The sequence below is a fragment of the Oncorhynchus mykiss genome, chromosome 25, assembly GCF_013265735.2.
Source record: "Oncorhynchus mykiss isolate Arlee chromosome 25, USDA_OmykA_1.1, whole genome shotgun sequence".
Lineage (NCBI taxonomy): Eukaryota > Metazoa > Chordata > Actinopteri > Salmoniformes > Salmonidae > Oncorhynchus > Oncorhynchus mykiss.
Window position 1 is genome coordinate 29027280 of NC_048589.1, and position 18461 is coordinate 29045740.

The following is an 18461-nucleotide window of genomic DNA, read 5'->3' on the forward strand; positions in this document are numbered from 1 at the left end:
CTAAAGTAAAAAATACACCTCTCTCTCTCTCTGTCTCTCTCTGTCTCTCTCTGTCTCTCTCTGTCTCTCTCTCTCTCTCTCTCTCTCCCATCCCTCTCTCCCCCATCCCACCCCCTCTCCGTCCCTCTCTCTACCCCTCCTCTTCCTTCCTCCCACACTTTCTCTCTCTCTCTCTCTCTCCCATCCCCCCCTCTCCATCCCTCTCTCTCCCCCTCCTCTTCCTTTGTCCCACCGTCTCTCTCTTTTTCCAATCCTCTTATATCTTTCGCTCCTCCCCCCACCCCACCCCTCTCTTTCCCAATGTTTATCCAGTTATCCCATCTAAGCCTGACCTTAGAGGGGATGTGTCCGATCTCTAGGTCCATGCATCATTCAAAGGAAAGTAGAGATTCATGAGCCATGCAAGTTGCATGAATGAATCATGACCATAACAGTGTCCAATCAGGTTATGAGTGACACATCTCAATCCCCAAGGCTAGATAAAAAAAACAAGCCTAGTTCCCCTTTGCAGTGTCCAATTGCAACCATACTAATCTAGTATCTTTTCCATACTGAAACCATGTTTTTAGTCAGCCGGATGAAATAGAATGGTGGTATATTCTCTGACTCTCACCTTCAAGTGATGCTACCACAGCTCAGCACTCTCTGTGTTTCATGATGCGTCTACGTTCTAATGCAGTGTTGTTGTAGCCCCGGACTTGTTAATTATCAAGCCCTCAATGAGTTGAATTAGGTGAATTTGTCTGGGGCTACAACAACAATGTGTGCAGTTGAGTGCACTGGAGGAGTTGGGAAACACTTTACTAATGGAATGTGCAGAGTTTTTTCGCATTCCATTCATCATTAATGTACAGAGAATCACATTATATACCATTTAAGTGCTTGCAATGAGGCTACGCTGACCTATATATTCATATAAGCAGCTACGGTGTCTAAACAGTACATGTTAAGGGCACAAACAGTATCGGGGAAAAACATGTTGTTGTGCCAATGTTGAAACTACATTGGGATTGCCACTTTCCCCTGAGAGCAGGACAGGTTTAACAGTGTCTTTAGAGGTGTGAGACAGAACAGGAGGTATGAGAGGAGAGGCTTGTGGGTAGAAATATGGAGTAGGCAGGCAGAGGGGGGAACGAAGTAAATGATTACTTTAATAGAGCTGGGAGAGAGATTTCTCAGAAAGATGAAGAGATGGAATTCTCCACCAGACATTGATAACTGCAATATGTGTGTGAGAGTCTATGTTCCCAAGTGCCTAAGAGGGAAGGGAAAATCACATTCATTCTTCCATTTCATCCATCTTTAGGCTTCTGTGTGATTTCATAATACGTTTTCCCCCCTCTCCTCTCCTGTAGGTAATATGGCCACCCTGGCAGCTGCTGAAACCACATGGTGTGTCTCTGAGGCCTTCATAGTTAGAGAAAGGAGGAAATCTCATTTTCAGGCTATGGTGGAAGTCTGTATAGTGGAAATCCACTGTATCATAAGTTATCAACCGAGATACTATTCTATTTATTCTGGAACTAAAGGAATGATTCTTGTTCATTCTGGAATAAATCATGGGTTCTTTATCCTCTTTCTTTTTCTCGCTCTCATTATTTCTGGTGTCAAGGAGCCATGTGAGGGAGACAAAGAGCTTTTGTTTTCGACAAATTATCAATAACTGAGACTCATTGTGCCAACATCAGTATGATTCAGCACTTGGACACATGTTAGAATAACCACATTTTGCTGTCAGATAGGAGCTGTATGTTTCACGTTGTACAGTGAATCCTCTCCAAAGCCTAAACAATTATTAGTTCCTTTTTCACTACCTAAAAAGTTAAAGGTAAGGCTTTACTTTTGAAAAGTATTCGTTACTGTGATATTCTGAAGTCTAAATCAATATTCCAGTCATAATTTTCTTCAGCTAGGCAGAATGTTTGAAAGGGTTTTTGGGAGTGGGGCAATTCCTTTTTGAGACTCCATCATAGATAAAAATAAAAAAAATTAAAAGATGAACTCTTGTGCTCAGCTTGGGCTGAAGAGGATTCATTGAGCAGCTCTGTCCAACTGTGACAGTTCATTGACTGGTAAAATGGAATGGGACAGAACTTGAATGCAGGATTAAAACCAAGTTCTTCCTACTTGTGTCACATAAAAATAATTCAACCATGGTATGCCGACTGCCTAGCTTTATGGAGTAGGACTTCTAGAACTGACAAAGTAATGACTGTTCTGATAGAAATGTAGTTCAATCTGCCTCACTCAATCTCTTTGAGTGTCTTAACAATATGATATAGACTTAACTATCCATTGAGTCCCCTTTCACTTTTTGTCTTCCACTAAATCTAGTCAAATATTAATTTAAATCATTTTTAAATGGTACCTTTGGCTGTGCGGTGGCAGACATAAAGAGAGAGCATACAGCTTTATGCTGAAAGTCTCCATTTCCTCTCCATTGGGAAGCCATTTCCACACCACCACAGTGTTGACAACTAAGCCTTCAGCCTTAAAATGGCAGTGTCCCGTCTGGGATGAAAACTAATTCTGCAGGACTTGTGCACACACTCACGCGCACACACATTTGCATTACACGCACTTGCACACACACACACACACACACACACACACACACACACATAAATAACACACACACAGTGATACAACCAAAACATACATTAAATCTAGTTATGCCATACTAGGCCGTCTACTTTTATTTTTTGTTTATTTTATTTATTTCACCTTTATTTAACCAGGTAGGTTAGTTGAGAACAAGTTCTCATTTCAAACTGCGACTTGGCCAAGATAAAGCTAAGCAGTGCAACAAAAACAACAACACAGAGTTACACATGGAATAAACAAACATACAGTCAATAATACAGTGGAAGGGGAAAAAAGTATATGTACAGTGTGTGCAAATGAGGTAAGTTAAGGGAGGTAAGGCAATAAATAGGCCATAGTGGTGAAGTAATTACAATTTAGCAATTAAACACTGGAGTGATAGATGTGCAGAAGATGAATGTGCAAGTAGAGATACTGGGGTGCAAAGGAGCAAAATAAATAAATACTGTATGGGGATGAGGTAGTTGGATAGGCTATTTACAGATGGGCTATGTACAGGTGCAGTGATCTGTGAGCTGCTCTGACAGCTGATGCTTAAAGTTAGTGAAGGAGATATGAGTCTGCAGCTTCAGTGATTTTTGCAGTTCGTTCCAGTCATTGGCAGCAGAGAACTGTAAGGAAAGGCAGCCAAATGAGGAATTGGCTTTGGGGGTGACCAGTGAAATATACCTGCTAGAGCGCGTGCTACGGCTGGGTGCTGCTATGGTGACCAGTGCGCTGAGATAAGGCGGCGCTTTACCTAGCAAAGACTTGTAGATGACCTGGAGCCAGTGGGTTTGGCGACGAGTATGAAGCGAGGGCCAGCCAACAAGAGCGTACAGGTCGCAGTGGTGGGTAGTATATGGGGTTTTGGTGACAAAACGGATGGCACTGTGATAGACTGCATCCAATTTGTTGAGTAGAATGTTAGAGGCTATTTTGTTGTCGTGTCTTTACTATCATTAACTGATGACGGATAGTTTTTATCAAAGATTCTCTGTAATTAGTTATTACACGATTAGACTGATTAATCATGTAACCCGTAATTACTTGGAAGTCGGGGCACCAAGAAAAAATATTGAGATTACAAAGTTATCATTTCCTAAAATAACTTTTCAGATATTTTATCTGATCAATTAGTCTTCAAATTAATGAATGATTTACTTTACCTCACGTTAGTCTCATTCGAAACATCGTAAATTGTTGGTTATCTGCAGGAACCCAGTCTTCACTATGAGTCATCCATACATCAATTGTCTTAAATATTTATTTATTACTAACTAAGTAATTCACAGAAATGCATAAACAAACAAGGTAAATGTGGTTACATGAAATGATAGGAGAATGTGCCCTAGTGGGCTAAACTGGCATGGCGGCTTGTTAGACAAAAGGGGAGTGGGGATTTTGCCAAGAAGTCACTACAGAGTTAACAATTATAACAATTGAAATGCTAATCTTTACACATGAACGCTCACTCATTCGGGAACAATTGCAATCAATATATATATATATATATATATATATATATATATATATATATATATATATATATATATATATATATATATATATACGCTCAGTGTGTCGTCTTGATCGCTGGTGAAAAGTTTGTTTCTTTTGTAGAATTGTCCATCTCTCTCCCTCTCTCTCTCGGTTGTGGTTAGAGGGGATTGTTCAGAGTGACATTCGTTATAGAATGGATGTTTCGGCAGTTGTTGTTCTTCGCGTTCAATGATACCGAATTCCTAGCTGCAGACTAGTAATTAATATCAAAGACTTGTTCTTATTCTGTCGGTATCGATAGTCTAAGAGTTTAACCACGTGGTACGGTTAAAAGATTCAGCAATGGTCTACAATTGAGAAAAACATGGTCTGCAACCTTTAGCCATCTCGGAATTGAGGTAAGCTCGGTCTGCTGATAGAAAACCCGAGTGGGGTATTTATTCGGAATGGCAGAAGAGGGCTGTCCCAGGATGTCTGACCCTAACTGGGCTCAGGGCGGTCCTCTGATTTAGTTAACTCCAATCCCCTTTTTGAGTTTTCCTTCATTAAACAGTCCAAAATCACATTGTAAAATTGCGCAAACAGTATCATACTCACTCATTCATCTTAAACAACAATTAGATGTAAACCTCATATCTGAGGCTATTATATAAACAGCGTATGGTAATGTGGCCACACCGTCTCCCATGAGCTTCCCCAAGTTGTGACAAACAGATCAGTTCGTAGCTGGATTCTTCACCGATCTTTTATACTTTCTCCGGAACATGAAATTTGTTCGTACCTCAAGTTCTGTGAGGTGAAAGGATTTCCTTTGTTCTCCATGGAAATCTACTCTCTCTATACTGTTTTGCCATGTGGCAGGGTCTTCTCAGGAATTTACGACGTCTCTCTGACCACAGCAACCTAGTTGAAAGAGGCAAGGGGGAGGCAGGGAGAGGGGGATGGGCTTGCTATACCCAAAGAGGCCAACGTCATGACATTGTAAATGACATCGCCGAAGTTGAGGATCGGTAGGATAGTCAGTTTTACGAGGGTATGTATGGCAGCATGAGTGAAGGATGCTTTGTTGCGAAATAGGAAAAAGATTCTAGATTTAATTTTGGATTTGAGATGCTTAGTCTGGAAGGAGATTTTACAGTCTAACCAGACACCTAGGGATTTGTAGTTGTCCAGAACCGTCCAGAGTAGTGATGCTAGACGGGCGGGAGGGTGCGGGAAGCAATCAGTTGAAGAGCATGCACTTAGTTTTACTTGCATTTAAAAGCAGTTGCAGGCCTTGGAAGGAGTGTTGTATGGCATTGAAGCTCGTTTGGAGGTTAGATAGCACAGTTTCCAAGGATCGGTTGAAGAGCATGCACTTAGTTTTACTTGCATTTAAAAGCAGTTGGAGGCCACGGAAAGAGAGTTGTATGGCATTGAAGCTCGTCTGGAGGTTAGTTAACACAGTGTCCAAAGAAGGGCCAGAAGTATACAGAATGGTGTCGTCTGCGTTGAGGTGGATCAGAGAATCACCAGCAGTAAGAGCGTCATCATTGATGTATACAGAGAAGAGTCGGCCCGAGAATTGAACCCTGTGGCACCCCCATAGAGACTGCCAGTGGTCCGGACAACAGGCCCTCTGAACTCTATCAGAGAAGTAGTTGGTGAACCAGGGGGGGCAGTCATTAGAGAAACCAAGGCTGTTGAGTCTGCCGATAAGAATGTGGTGATTGACAGAGTCGAAAGGCTTGGCCAGGTCGATGAATACGGCTGCACAGTATTGTCTTTTATCGATGGCGGTTATGATATCGTTTAGGACCTTGAGCATGGCTGAGGTGCACCCATGACCAGCTCGGAAACCAAATTGCATAGCGGAGAAGGTACGGTGGGATTCGAAATGGTCGGTGATCTGTTTGTTAACTTGACTTTCGAATACCTTAGAAAGGCAGGGTAGGATAGATATAGGTCTGTAGCAGTTTGGGTCTAGAGTGTCTCCCCCTTTGAGGAGGGAGATGACCGCGGTAGCTTTCCAATCTTTGGGGATCTCAGACGATATAAAAGAGAGGTTGAGCAGGCTAGTAATAGGGTTGCAACAATTGCGGTAGATAATTTTACAAAGAGAGGGTCCAGATTGTCTAGCCCGACTGATTTGTAGGTGTCCAGATTTTGCAGCTCTTTCAGAACATCTGCCATCTGGATTTGGGTAAAGGAGAAATGGGGGAGGCTTTGGCGAGTTGCTGTGGGGGGTGCAGGGCTGTTGACCGGGGTAGGGGTAGCCAAGTAGAAAGCATGCCCATAGAAAAATGCTTATTGAAATTCTCAATTATCGTGGATTTATTGGTGGTGACAGTGCTTCCTATCCTCAGTGCAGTGGGCAGCTGGGAGGAGGGGCTCTTATTCTCCATGGACTTTACTGTGTCCAATAACTTTTTTGAGTTTGTACTACAGGATGCAAATTTTTGCTTGAAGAAGCTAGCGGTAGCTTTCCTAACTGCCTGTGTATATTGGTTCCTAACTTCCCTGAAAAGTTGCATATCAAGGGGGCTATTCAATGCTAATGCAGAACGCCACAGGATGATTTTGTGCTGGTCAAGGGCAGTCAGGTCTGGAGAGAACCATGGGCAATTTCTGTTCCTGGTTCTACATTTTTTGAATGGGGCATGCTTATTTAAGATGGTGAGGAAGGCACTTTTAAAGAATAAACAGGCATCCTCTACTGACGGGATGAGGTCAATATCCTTCCAGGATACCCGAGCCAGGTCGATTAGAAAGGCCTGCTCACTGAAGTGTTTTAGGGAGTGTTTGACAGTGATGAGGGGTGGTCGTTTGACCGCAGACCCATTAGGGATGCAGGCAATGAGGCAGCGATCGCTGAGATCTTGGTTGAAGACAGCAGAGGTGTATTTGGAGGGCAAGTTGGTTAGGATGATATCTATGAGGGTGCCAGTGTTTACGGATTTGGGGTTGATCTGGTAGGTTCATTGATAATTTGTGTGAGATTGAGGGCATCAAGTTTAAATTGTAGGATGACCGGCTTAACTAAGGCTTAACTGTGAGAATTCAATCTGTTCTGTGTGTACTATATGTTCAAATGTTATTTTTGTTTTGGATATCTGTATGAATGAAATAGTACATTGAGGGCATTATGATGTAAAGGAATTTGTGGGAGTTAGACACCACTGTGAATGCCCCCTTGCAAATGTGAAAATGATTTTCCACTCAGATATACAGCATCTCGTGTATGCAATATGAGAGAGAGAGCGAGAGAGAGGGGGGGCAGAGAGAGAGAGGAAGAGGGAGAGCGCGAGAGAAAGAGAGAGAGAGGGTAACGGAACGAGAGAGAGAAGAGAGGGAAACGGAGCGAGAGAGCGAGGGAGAGAAAGAGAGAGAGAGAGGGGAGAGGGAAAGCGGAGAAAGGGGGAAAAAGAGGGAAGCGGAGTGAGGGAGGGAGGAAAACGGCAGTTTGATTTGATTTTATTGTGTTTATTTGTCTATTTAAAACACAATTCAGCCACACAAGTGGCCACACTGCATTAAAATCATTAAAGATAACACAAAAAGGTTTGACAATTTCCCACAATGGTCCTCTGTGATGTGATTGGCTAAACACAGGAGGACAGGAAGGCTTTGAAAATGCAGAAAGAACCCTCCCTCATCCTCCTAGGCTTTCTGTGGTCTGCAGTTTGTATGTGTCGATTTTTCCATTAAGTTTCCTTTCCTTCTGAACACACCTTGTTTCTAATCACTACGTTTTGGTTTTAGGGAAGGCATGTTTGTGGAGATTTGAAGCTCTTTGAATTTCAACTTCTATCTCTGAAATACTGTAAGATGAAAAGGAAATAAGAAGAACATTTGTTTTTATGAAAGTACTCTGACTAGCAATTAGTGGGTACTCCGGTGTCAGTAATTGAGTCGTTGGCTTCATAATTGTGCAGAAAAAGGAAATTATACATTTTTGGAGGTGTGTTAACTGGTTCCATAATCCTTTGACCAATTAGACTGATTGATAAAAAAGAGGGAGGTCCCAGTAGGTCATGCATCTGTTACTGTTCTTCATCCCTCTCTTGTCCTCCTCACCTCACCTCCTCACAGCGGAACGATTGAAGTGATTGAAAGGGAGAAGAAAGAAAAAAACAAGTGCCACTAAGAACTTAATCAGGAAAATCTAAAAGGGGAGCGTTTGATGTGAACCTGACTTTGTTCTTGATACTTTTATGTTTCCCATAGTTATAAAGACACACAAAGGCGGAGAATCGCTCTGTTCACCAAGGATCTTGGAACGGTTTCCTATGGTGAAAAAAGCAGGCAGATATGGAACACTGTTTGGGTTATTGCACATAAAATAACCTGATTGGTCAACACACAAGTGTGTTGACCAATCAGGACCTGACTATGACTGCATGTCACATAATAATTGAACATATTCATTATTACACATTGATTACACTATCGTTCGTATTTCATTTTTCACAGCGATTCACCAATATGTATGCTATGATGCTGGTAAAATTTTGTCTCGCACACCTGCATCTGGAGTGAGAGACAGACACACATTTCCCCAAGCTTTAGGGAACAACAACTGTGTTGATTAGCTAGCTAACTATTTAGCTAGGTGTCATCATCTAAAATACCCTTAATTTATAAGACAATATTTGTATTTACTTGATGAAGGTAAGACCCGGTCCGGTCAAGCCACACAAGCCAAATGAAGCTAGCTACTTATAGCGTTAGCTTGGGGCAACAGGGGTAGGTAGCTTGTTATTTTCATGAACTAAATAAGAAAACAACGAGTGGCTGTCTAGTTAATACTAATACATGGATTCCTAAATCATTATTAAGAATATTGAAAATAATTTCTGTTCATTGTTTTCAGGCTAGTTGTATTGGTGCTAGTTAGGTACCCAGCTTGTAGGGGAGAATGTTGGACGACCTAGCTAACATTTTTGATCCTGCTCGTTTGATCCTGCTCGTTTGATCCTGCTCGTTTGACCCTGATCTTATTTCAAATGCTTATGCATTTTTCGGGGTGGACGTTTACCCATTCGGTCGAACAAATAGTGCCAACTCGGTACTGTAGACACATTGTGGCCGGTGTGTGTGCTTGTTTGAATACTTTGTTTTTATACTGCTTTGGCAGTGCTGCTGACTGTAGGGGTGGCCCTTGGCTTGCTCATTCAAATTCAACAAATTCGACAATATTCTAAAGGTCCTGATTCCAACCCAAGTTAAGAGTGTGTACATTGAACATAATTCAATTTTTATGCACATTTCTCTCTATGTGTATTCTGACCTTGAACTTACATGCGATAATAGCTATTCGTTCGGGGTGGAGATCTAAGAAATGAAGGTGTGGCAGAGGTGTGTCTACAGATAAGCCATATTCTGACCTTGACTTAATTCCCTCATAATTCCACTACCTTGATGCGTGAGAAACCATGAAAAAGGTTGAGCGAACCTGTCACGCATGCTCCCACACTTTCCCCCTGGGGCTCGAGGGCGCCAGGCTCCCCAGTATTGTGCACTCCAGCCATCATCATTATGCACACCTGCCTTCCCCCTGTCACACGCATCAGTGATTATTGGACTCACCTGGACTCAATCACCTCTGTCATTACCTTCCATATATCTGTCTGGTTCCCCACTCTGTTCCCTGCTTCTGCATTGATTGTCTTATGTCCTTGTATACCCATGTGCTGACGCATTCCTGTCTTGTTTTATGTCTGTTCCTGATTAAATGTATCCCTAGAGATGAATGTGAAACCAGCCATAAGGAAATAACCTGAAAATCATATCAACCTGACATGTCTTGTGGCCCCTTTACCATAGTGAAATAGGCTATAAATAGCTGTGCCATTAATCAGAATTCCAAGCTATAGCTACTCTATTTTAAACCTGGACACTGGTGCACTGTTCATGACGACTGGACTGTTGTCATACAGTTCCATGATTAGTGAGAATTTGGGTGGATTTTTGGGACTATTGTTCAACCCCTATTGTACACTTTTTTTCATCTTCCAATATTTAATGGATTGAACTTTCAAGATGGATCAAACCACTGTGTTTTTTATTAATCAATACAATTTGTGAGTAAATGCTCTCCTAACCTATTTTTTAAATGATTCATACATACTTTCCTAATCCTAAAATGTGCCTAAATAATCTACAAAATCCATGTATTTTTAAATCTACCAGTTGGTGCTGAAACAGAGATTAAGATGCATAGATGGCATTCTTTAATTGATCCCTATTTTCGGAATCCATTCTCTCAATGAATGAATGAATGACATTTTATTTTCGTGTCGAAATCGCCTATTGGCAACCCATCTCTAATGGGATTAATTGACACATTAACAAACATTACAATAATTCACTATGGTAATTAAATTATAATTTTCTTCCGGCGTTCTCTGCATTGCGTATCTTGTAGAGTGAAAAATATAATAGTCAATAAGGTTATCCAGACAATAATTACATCCCTAGAGCAGTACAATAATATACACACATAAAGTTGAAGTCGGAAGTTTACATACACTTAGGTTGGAGTCATTAAAACTCAAACCACTCCTAAAATTTCTTGTTAACAATCTATAGTTTTGGCAAGTCGGTTAGGACATCTAAATTGTGCATGACACAAGTCATTTTTTATCTGTACAAACAATAGTACGCAAGTTTAAACACTATGGGACCACGCAGCCATCATACCGCTGTTCTGTCTCCTAGAGATGAACATACTTTGGTGCGAAAAGTGCGAATCAATCCTAGAACAACAGCAAAGGACCTTGTGAAGATGCTGAAGGAAACAAATACAAAAGTATCTATATCCACAGTAAAAAGAGTCCAATATCGACATAACCTGAAAGGCCGCTCAGCAAGGAAGAAGACACTGCTCCAAACTGCCATAAAAAAGCCAGACTACGATTTGCAACTGCTCATGAGGACAAATATCGTACTTTTTGGAGAAATGTCCTCTGGTCTGATGTAACAAAAATAGAACTGTTTGGCCATAATGACCATCGTAATGTTTGGAGGAAAAAGGGGGACGCTTGCAAGCCGAAGAACACCATCCCAGCTGTGAAGCACGGGGGTGGCAGCATCATGTTGTGGGGGTGCTTTGCTGCAGGAGGGACTGGTGCACCTCACAAAATAGATGGCATCATGAGGGAGGAAAATAATGTGGATATATTGAAGCAACATCAAGACATCAGTCAGGAAGTTAAAGCTTGGTCGCAAATGGATCTTCCAAATGGACAACGACCCCAAGCATACTTCCAAAGTTGTGGCAAAATGGTTTAAGGATAACAAAGTCAAGGTATTGGAGTGGCCATCACAAAGCCCTGACCTTAATCCTAGAGAAAGTTTGTGGGCAGAACTGAAAAAGCGTGTGTGAGCAAGGAGGTCTACAAAACCTGATTCAATTACACCAGCTCTGTCAGGAGGAATGGGCCAAAATCCACCCAACTTAATGTGGGAAGCTTGTGGAAGGCTACCCAAAACGTTTGACCCAAGTTAAACAATTTAAAGGCAATGCTACCAAATACTAATTGAGTGTATGTAAACTTCGGACCCAATGGGAATGTGATGAAAGAAATAAAAGCGGAAATAAATAATTCTCTCTACTATTATTCTGGCATTTCACATTCTTAAAATAAGGTGGTGATGTTAACTGAGCTTAGACAGGGAATTTTTACTAGGATTAAATGTCAGGAATTGTGAAAAATTTAGTTGAAATGTATTTGGCTAATGTGTAAGTAAACTTCCGACTTCAACTGTATATACATACATACATACATACACACTGAATAAATGCACATACATTGTACGTACTGTACATACTGTACATGTAACGTTCTTCGTCGGGCGAAAGAGAGGAGGACCAAAATGCAGCTTGATGATTATCCTTCTTAATAGAATACTTTAACAATGAACAAAAACAATAAACTGACAAAATGAACGAAGACGAAACAGTCCCGTAACGTGAACACACACACAGGAAACAGGAACAATCACCCACAACCCATAATACAAAACAGGCTACCTAAATATGGTTCCCAATCAGTGACAACGACTAACACCTGCCTCTGATTGAGAACCATATCAGAACAAACACATTGAAACAGACAAACTAGACATACAACATAGAATGCCCACTCATATCACACCCTGACCAAACAAAACATAGAAAACAAACAACGCAAACTATGGTCAGGGCGTGACAATACATACGTACATAATGCCATAAACAGATAAATAAATACAGGAAAAAAATTAACAGAAGTCACTTGAACACAGTCTGACACAAAGAGAAAATTCATATGGTAGACAAGCCTATACACAATCTAAACACACACACCATTAACCACATAGAAGATAAATATTTGTACAATTTAATTATAGGTAGCCCTTTTTCTTTTATTCCATGCTTCAGTAAATATTCTGAAAACGGAAATACACAATGGACAAAAAAACATTTCAATTTGTCCTCATCACTCAGCCACATAATGCCAGAGTATATCTGGTGGTCTGTCTCCTCATCACTCAGCCACATAATGCCAGGGTATATCTGGTGCTCTGTCTCCTCATCACTCAGCCACATAATGCCAGGGTATATCTGGTGGTCTGTCTCCTCATCACTCAGCCACATAATGCCAGGGTATATCTGGTGGTCTCTCTCCTCATCACTCAGCCACATAATGCCAGGGTATATCTGGTGGTCTGTCTCCTCATCACTCAGCCACATAATGCCAGGGTATATCTGGTGGTCTGTCTCCTCATCACTCAGCCACATAATGCCAGGGTATATCTGGTGGTCTGTCTCCTCATCACTCAGCCACATAATGCCAGGGTATATCTGGTGTGCTTTCTATAATTAAAGTATATCATGGTAGAAAGGGCAATAGAGGATCAAATGAGTTTCATTCTCTATTTCTTCAAGGTCACAATAATTACATGTTTCCTCTTCCATTTCACCACAATACCAACCTGTTTCAATACGCAGAAGCAATATCCCTGATCTTACCTGTTTTAATACGCAGAGGCAATTTCCCTGATCTTTAATACACAGAGGCAATCAAATCAAATCAAATGTATTTATATAGCCCTTCTTACATCAGCTGATATCTCAAAGTGCTGTACAGAAACCCAGCCTAAAACCCCAAACAGTAAGCAATGCAGGTGTAGAAGCACAGTGGCTAGGAAAAACTCCCTAGAAAGGCCAAAACCTAGGAAGAAACATAGAGAGGAACCAGGCTATGAGGGGTGGCCAGTCCACCTCTGGCTGTGCCGGGTGGAGATTATAACAGAACATGACCAAGATGTTCAAATGTTCTTAAATTATCAGCATGGTCAAATAGTAATAATCACAGTAGTTGTCGAGGGTGCTGCAAGTCAGCACCTAGGGAGTAAATGTCAGTTGGCTTTTCATAGCCGATCATTAAGAGTATCTCTACCGCTCCTGTTGTCTCTAGAGAGTTGAAAACAGCAGGTCTGGGACAGGTAGCATGTCCTGTGAACAGGTCAGGGTTCCATAGCCGCAGGCAGAACAGTTGAAACTGGAGCAGCAGCACGGCCAGGTGGACTGGGGGCAGCAAGGAGTCAACATGCCAGGTAGTCCTGAGGCATGGTCCTAGGGCTCAGGTCCTCCGAGGGAGAGAAAGAAAGAGAGAAAGAGAGAGAGAGAGAGAGAATTAGAAAGAGCATACTTAAATTCACACAGGACACCGGATAAGACAGGAGAAGTACTCCAGATATAACACACTGACCCTAGCCCCCCGACACATAAACTACTGCAGCATAAATACTGGAGGCTGAGACAGGAGGGGTCAGGAGACACTGTGGCCCCATCCGATGATATATATCTCTCATACATGAATTCATCCTTAATCAGACAAAAGGTTCTCAATTTGGGTTTATGATTAATCTCCTCCACCCATTTTTTTCATATTGCATCAACAGTTGTTTTTAATCATAACTATGTCTCCCTTAATTTGGTTTTCATAGAGATGTTCACAGTTTGTTTTTAACCCACACTCCTGCTGAATAGTCCAGAACAGGGCACACTCATGTCTTATACAGTTTGGAATAAGTGGCATAGCCAAGATCTTTGAGTGTTTTGTTTCTTCCTATAACTCCCCCAAGAACTCTACTTGCTGAGTCGGCCAGGGCAGATGTTGAGTATAGAAAGGTATTATGTGTAAGGGTTGCGGAACTGGTGTCAGACGCAGGAGAGCAGAGATAGGTAATAGCCAGAGCAGTTTAATTACCAAAACCCCAATACAAAAAGACCTACATGGGTACAAAACCCGACGCGCACCAGTAACAGAGCGTACAAGCACTCACAAATAAACAATTCCACACAAGGACATGTGGGGAACAGAGGGTTAAATACACAACAATTAATGATGGAAATGGAAAACAGGTGTGTAAGAAAACAAGACAAAACAAATGGAGAATGAAAAATGGATCGACGGTGGCTAGAAGACCGGTGACGCCGACCGCCGAACACCACCCGAACAAGGAGAGGAAACGACTTCGGTGGAAGTCGTGACAATATGTTTGTCAATAAATTACCCAAATATTTATCAATGCCAGTAAACTCCAGAATGTCTTCACCAAAACAAAACTGAAAACACTTCTCTTAGTAGCTGGTTTTCTAAAATGCATTATCTGTGTTTTTGTCTGGTTAATCGTGTCTCCATCTTTTACACCAATTGACTGCACATAATAACATGTTCTGCAGGTCTTGTTCAGTTTCTGCCATCAAAGTAATATCATCAGCATGTAAAAAGATTCTTAGCATGTCATCATCATATCTTACTCAAACATTTAACTGTTTCATTTCTTTTGCCAAATCATTTATAAACAAAGCAAACAAAGCCGGTGATAAGGCATCTGATTGGCTAAAAGATCCCTATTTACAAAATCAAAAGCTTTCTGGAAATCAATGAAACATTCAAAAGTAGGCTTATCTTCGTATAATCTATTTCTGATTATTGTACAGACCGAGAATATATGATCTATACAAGCTCTGGATTTACGAAAACCATTTTGTTCTTCCACCAGAATGTTTTGGTCCTCCAAAAAATGTAATAGGCCTATCGCTGAGGATGGATGAATATAATCTATAACCCATACTTAAAAAACTTATGCCTCTATAGTTCAGTGGCACTCTCGGGTCATTTTGTAAAGATTTGGGAATGGGATTCACTATAGACTAATACCAAGTGGATGGCAGTATACTGTACTCAAAACACATTTGGAGCAAATTATATAGGATGTCAAATAATTTAGGGGATTTTCAAATCTCATTAGGCAATTCATCAATACCAAAAGGTTTCCCATTTTTTGCAGTGCCAATCACCTTCTTAACTTCTGCCATAGACAGCTCATAATTTACTGTAAATATGGGCCACATAAAAGAGGGTTCTAACATTGTATTTTCCAGCTTAGTTCTCAGTGAACATACAGTGTATGTCTTTATAAAATTATTGCTCAAAATATGTCACATTTTCGTTACCTGAGAACAAATGAGAAAACTCCTTCCCCCACTCCTTAAGTACCTGTGTAATATCAGAATTCAGCTCCCCCCCTGCTCTTCCATAGCTTCCATTGGAATTGTCTGTTGTTTTGAATGAAAACTCCACCAGAAAATCTGTTAGACAGTAAGGGAGGGGCGCTTTCATTGGTTGAATTACATTTATGTAGCGTGCACAAGGGAACCACTCCTGCAAAGCCTGTTGCACACCTTCATTAGGTAAGTCTGAATACCAACTACTGAGAAGTGCATAGGAAAGGCCTAATTTACTAAATCAGAATCGGCCCTAATAGAATAATGCTGTTTGACCTGTATCTTATTTGACACCAAAGACCCAAATGGCGTTCCATAGGCAGCACCTTCCCTGATACAACACTAGCGTTGATGTTTCTCTTCTCCACCTCCTCTATCTTTCTTATTTATCAATCACTTTGCTCTGCTTTATTATCTGGCTTATTACATCTGGGATGGATGAGGTGGGCCCTCCACCCACTCTCTCTATTGTTGCTGATAGAAGAACTAGGCCTAGTCTTTTTCTGTGAAGAGTGATCACAGCCCAGTTACTGCAATCATCTGTTCAGAGTCAGACAGAACATTGTGTATAGTATACAGACACAACAGACCTGGTACAGAGATGGCCTCTCTGTCTTTCTGGCTCAGAGACTAGACTGCCTGTCTGTCCTTCTTCACTGTTACAACCTGAAGTTCTGCAATGTGACACTAAGTCCATGAGTCATGAAAGACGAAGACAGTCTATTCGATTACTTTGCTATGTTGCTAATCTCAATAAAAAAGGATATGGGTAAGGTCCGCACTTAGGTATTTGCAGTGGGAAAAAGTAACGTTTATTATTTTCAGGACAAAGGTTTTGTTTTGCAGGTCTCATCGGTGTCCATTTCACTAAAAACACAGAGTGAATTTTAGATTAACCTATCTATTTAAATAACAAATAATGAATATTAATGCCTCCTTCAATTTAAAATACCCTTGCATATTGAACTGAGGATGTATTTACTAGCAGACCAACATCCTTAGTCAGAAAAAAAGGAAAGGTTCTCAAGTGCATGGATGTGATGTTCACTAGGCGATTGTCTCATAGAAGAAGATTTTTATCTAGTCATGGAAGATGCATGAGGCCAGACATTCCTACACATGGCAAACACTTGACCGTCATTACAACACTCTTCATGATTTGTTTCCCCTAGAATAGGTTTTCATATAATTATGAATTGCATGTCTATCATGTTTCCCCTGTGGGATTGGCCCATGTGTACATGTATATCCTGCTACCATGAGATATTATTTACAGCAAATAAAGGGGAGAGCGGGTGAACTGGCTGACGCTCCCATTCATTTTCAACTCTGCTGTGAGAGCAGGGTGTCTGCTTGCATAAAGACACATGAGAAACTTAAGACGAATCTGGCCATGCGTTTCGGAGTGAGTTTTCATTTATCAGTGCCTGGCAGATGTTCCCAGGAGCTGCTTTGACTGGCGTGGGCCGGGCACATGCATGCAGCAACTCACTCACTCAATCCTTTTCACAAATCAGAAAACACATCTTACTCTTCGTCGAAAAGGAGGTGACCTGTCTGGCTGTCTGAATACAGGGGGCGTGACAAGTTTCCAGTCTAATCTAGGGATATATCTTTAATACCGTGGGAGAAGCAGCCATTTGGACTAAAAGTGAATATCCAATCATTTGATATTCCCACGTCTTATAATTATTTGGAATTGTTTTCAGTGTCCCGGCGACCCTCCCTTACCTCTTTGGTCCTCATACTCTACATATCACCATGATACAGGAGTAGCAAAAACAGTTCTCCTATCCAAACGCTATCAATTTGATTGAGTTGGTGAAAGGGAGAAGCTGGAAACTTTGGGGTAGAAAAATATAAGAAAATACATCTGAGGAAGGACACAGACCATTACACAGCTGCAGTCAATACAGCTAGCAGCTAGCTAGAGAAACAATGCAGAATGGTCTGACTTCCCTGCCTGCAGTTACTACTCCACTGTGTTAACACAAGAGAGATAACAACAACAACAACTAAGCCTGAATCTAGTGGTCTGCTCTGCTGAGGATGACAAATCATCTCCCCTATTTCCTCACTGCATGGTCTACATAAGCACAGAAAACCAACGGAGGGTGCCTCAAAACCCCTTCATTTTTCAGGCATAATGAACTTCTGTTTCCCAGGGGACCCAGGCAGAGAAGGGGAGAGAAGGATAGGATCAGAGAGGGGGTAGAGGAGGAGAGATGGAAGAGGAGGAGAGGCCCCACTGAGGAGCTCCTTCGTGTTCATACCAGGTTAATGGTAAAGGTAGGTAAGCAGTGCTAGGTAAAGCCCTGCCTTATCTCAGCTCACTGTTCACCATAGCAGCACACGCTCCAGCAGGTATATTTCACTGGTCACCCCCAAAGCCAATTCCTCCTTTGGCCGCCTTTCCTTCCAGTTCTCTGCTGCCAATGACTGGAACAAATTGCAAAAATCACTGAAGCTGGAGTCTCATATCTCCCTCACTAAATGTAAGCACCAGCTGTCAGAGCAGCTCACAGATCACTGCACCTGTACATAGCCCATCTGTAAATAGCCCATCTGTAAATAGCCCATCCAACTACCTCATCCACATACTGTTCTTTTATTTGCTCCTTTGCACCCCAGTATCTCTACTTGCACATTCATCTTCTGCACATCTATCACTCCGGTGTTTAATTGCTAAATTGTAATTATTTCACCACTATGGCCTATTTATTGCTTTACCCCCTTATCTTACCTCATTTGCACACACTGTATAAAGACTTATTTTTCTTTTGTGTCATTGACTGTATGTTTGTTTATTCAATGTGAAACTACGTGTTGTTGT